This window comes from Lates calcarifer, unplaced genomic scaffold (assembly GCF_001640805.2).
Source record: "Lates calcarifer isolate ASB-BC8 unplaced genomic scaffold, TLL_Latcal_v3 _unitig_5607_quiver_3426, whole genome shotgun sequence".
In the NCBI taxonomy this organism is placed as follows: Eukaryota; Metazoa; Chordata; class Actinopteri; family Centropomidae; genus Lates; species Lates calcarifer.
The window spans coordinates 10,001-13,310 of NW_026117615.1; the positions used below are offsets into that span (position 1 = coordinate 10,001).

At 49.0% G+C, this 3,310-nt stretch overlaps 5 non-coding genes and 1 pseudogene across 5 annotated transcripts; all 6 read right to left on the reverse strand.

The window, feature by feature from the left end:
* Positions 1-123: 123 nt before the first annotated feature.
* On the reverse strand, positions 124-243 carry LOC127141024 (5S ribosomal RNA). The gene has a single exon (XR_007811551.1). It is a non-coding gene; the product is annotated as a 5S ribosomal RNA (ribosomal RNA).
* Positions 244-738: 495 nt separating this feature from the next.
* Positions 739-857, reverse strand: LOC127141025 (5S ribosomal RNA). Its single transcript, XR_007811552.1, has one exon. It is a non-coding gene; the product is annotated as a 5S ribosomal RNA (ribosomal RNA).
* Positions 858-1,334: 477 nt separating this feature from the next.
* Positions 1,335-1,453, reverse strand: LOC127141032 (5S ribosomal RNA). Its single transcript, XR_007811560.1, has one exon. It is a non-coding gene; the product is annotated as a 5S ribosomal RNA (ribosomal RNA).
* A 492-nt stretch (positions 1,454-1,945) lies between these two features.
* LOC127141022 (5S ribosomal RNA) lies at positions 1,946-2,064 on the reverse strand. The gene has a single exon (XR_007811548.1). It is a non-coding gene; the product is annotated as a 5S ribosomal RNA (ribosomal RNA).
* A 495-nt stretch (positions 2,065-2,559) lies between these two features.
* On the reverse strand, positions 2,560-2,678 carry LOC127141023 (5S ribosomal RNA). Its single transcript, XR_007811549.1, has one exon. It is a non-coding gene; the product is annotated as a 5S ribosomal RNA (ribosomal RNA).
* Positions 2,679-3,159: 481 nt separating this feature from the next.
* Positions 3,160-3,276, reverse strand: LOC127141033 (uncharacterized; annotated as a pseudogene).
* Positions 3,277-3,310: the final 34 nt, after the last annotated feature.

Here is a 3,310-nt window from a genome sequence, read left to right on the forward strand (position 1 = left end):
AGTGCAAAACAGAGCGTGAAATACAGGCTGCAAAATAAAAGTAGTTTGGGCGTGCCCTGTCTCAACTACAGAGGAAGCGGCATTCTGCTGCTGTAAGATAGGCAGGAAAAGATGGGGACAAAAAGCTTACGGCACCTGGTATTCCCAGGCGGTCTCCCATCCAAGTACTAACCAGGCCCGACCCCTGCTTAGCTTCCGAGATCAGACGAGATCGGGCGCGCTCAGGGTGGTGTGGCCGTAAGCCACAGCGGCTGCTGAAGACAGACCCTTTATACGTGCCAAAATAACACTGGCAGATCTGTTATTTCACATAGCAATCAACAATAATGGGGATTTTCTCTAACAGTCAACAGCAAAACTAAGAAATAACTACTCCACCCAACAAGAATTTTCCGTATGGCCTGATCAAACATTTGGCTCTGTTCCAAGTCCATTTTCGTCGAAATTGCTCAAAACGTACATCGGTGAGCCACACGTCCTTGTGGACGACGTATTGGGTCATTGTGCCCAAAACCCAGACTGCGCTCATTCATTCGGCAGCAGTGCAGACTTTACAGAGGTGACTTTCCAGCGCCTAATACCCGATTGCCGAAAGCGACGTGACATAAAACAGAAGTGCAAAACAGAGCGTGAAATACAGGCTGCAAAAATAAAAGTAGTTTGGGCGTGCCCTGTCTCAACTACAGAGGAAGCGGCATTCTGCTGCTGTAAGATAGGCAGGAAAAGATGGGGACAAAAAGCTTACGGCACCTGGTATTCCCAGGCGGTCTCCCATCCAAGTACTAACCAGGCCCGACCCTGCTTAGCTTCCGAGATCAGACGAGATCGGGCGCGCTCAGGGTGGTGTGGCCGTAGCCACAGCGGCTGCTGAAGACAGACCCTTTATACGTGCCAAAATAACACTGGCAGATCTGTTATTTCACATAGCAATCAACAATAATGGGGATTTTCTCTAACAGTCAAGCAAAACTAAGAAATAACTACTCCACCCAACAAGAATTTTCCGTATGGCCTGATCAAACATTTGGCTCTGTTCCAAGTCCATTTTCGTCCGAAATTGCTCAAAACGTACATCGGTGAGCCACACGTCCTTGTGGACGACGTATTGGGTCATTGTGCCAAAACCAGACTGCGCTCATTCATTCGGCAGCAGTGCAGACTTTACAGAGGTGACTTTCCAGCGCCTAATACCCGATTGCCGAAAGCGACGTGACATAAAACAGAAGTGCAAAACAGAGCGTGAAATACAGGCTGCAAAATAAAAGTAGTTTGGCGTGGCCCTGTCTCAACTACAGAGGAAGCGGCATTCTGCTGCTGTAAGATAGGCAGGAAAAGCAAAGCGGCACCTGGTATTCCCAGGCGGTCTCCCATCCAAGTACTAACCAGGCCCGACCCTGCTTAGCTTCCGAGATCAGACGAGATCGGGCGCGCTCAGGGTGGTGTGGCCGTAAGCCACAGCGCTGCTGAAGACAGACCCTTTATACGTGCCAAAATAACACTGGCAGATCTGTTATTTCACATAGCAATCAACAATAATGGGGATTTTCTCTAACAGTCAACAGCAAAACTAAGAAATAACTACTCCACCCAACAAGAATTTTCCGTATGGCCTGATCAAACATTTGGCTCTGTTCCAAGTCCATTTTCGTCCGAAATTGCTCAAAACGTACATCGGTGAGCCACACGTCCTTGTGGACGACGTATTGGGTCATTGTGCCCAAAACCCAGACTGCGCTCATTCATTCGGCAGCAGTGCAGACTTTACAGAGGTGACTTTCCAGCGCCTTACCCGATTGCCGAAAGCGACGTGACATAAAACAGAAGTGCAAAACAGAGCGTGAAATACAGGCTGCAAAATAAAAGTAGTTTGGGCGTGCCCTGTCTCAACTACAGAGGAAGCGGCATTCTGCTGCTGTAAGATAGGCAGGAAAAGATGGGGACAAAAAGCTTACGGCACCTGGTATTCCCAGGCGGTCTCCCATCCAAGTACTAACCAGGCCCGACCCTGCTTAGCTTCCGAGATCAGACGAGATCGGGCGCGCTCAGGGTGGTGTGGCCGTAAGCCACAGCGGCTGCTGAAGACAGACCCTTTATACGTGCCAAAATAACACTGGCAGATCTGTTATTTCACATAGCAATCAACAATAATGGGGATTTTCTCTAACAGTCAACAGCAAAACTAAGAAATAACTACTCCACCCAACAAGAATTTTCCGTATGGCCTGATCAAACATTTGGCTCTGTTCCAAGTCCATTTTCGTCCGAAATTGCTCAAAACGTACATCGGTGAGCCACACGTCCTTGTGGACGACGTATTGGGTCATTGTGCCCAAAACCCAGACTGCGCTCATTCATTCGGCAGCAGTGCAGACTTTACAGAGGTGACTTTCCAGCGCCTAATACCCGATTGCCGAAAGCGACGTGACATAAAACAGAAGTGCAAAACAGAGCGTGAAATACAGGCTGCAAAATAAAAAGTAGTTTGGCGTGCCCTGTCTCAACTACAGAGGAAGCGGCATTCTGCTGCTGTAAGATAGGCAGGAAAAGATGGGGACAAAAAGCTTACGGCACCTGGTATTCCCAGGCGGTCTCCCATCCAAGTACTAACCAGGCCCGACCCTGCTTAGCTTCCGAGATCAGACGAGATCGGGCGCGCTCAGGGTGGTGTGGCCGTAAGCCACAGCGGCTGCTGAAGACAGACCCTTTATACGTGCCAAAATAACACTGGCAGATCTGTTATTTCACATAGCAATCAACAATAATGGGGATTTTCTCTAACAGTCAACAGCAAAACTAAGAAATAACTACTCACCCCAACAAGAATTTTCCGTATGGCCTGATCAAACATTTGGCTCTGTTCCAAGTCCATTTTCGTCCGAAATTGCTCAAAACGTACATCGGTGAGCCACACGTCCTTGTGGACGACGTATTGGGTCATTGTGCCCAAAACCCAGACTGCGCTCATTCATTCGGCAGCAGTGCAGACTTTACAGAGGTGACTTTCCAGCGCCTAATACCCGATTGCCGAAAGCGACGTGACATAAAACAGAAGTGCAAAACAGAGCGTGAAATACAGGCTGCAAAATAAAAGTAGTTTTGGCGTGCCCTGTCTCAACTACAGAGGAAGCGGCATTCTGCTGCTGTAAGATAGGGACAAAAAGCTTACGGCACCTGGTATTCCCAGGCGGTCCTCCATCCAAGTACTAACCAGGCCGACCTGCTTAGCTTCCGAGATCAGACGAGATCGGGCGCGCTCAGGGTGGTGTGGCCGTAAGCCACAGCGGCTGCTGAAGACAGACCCTTTATACGT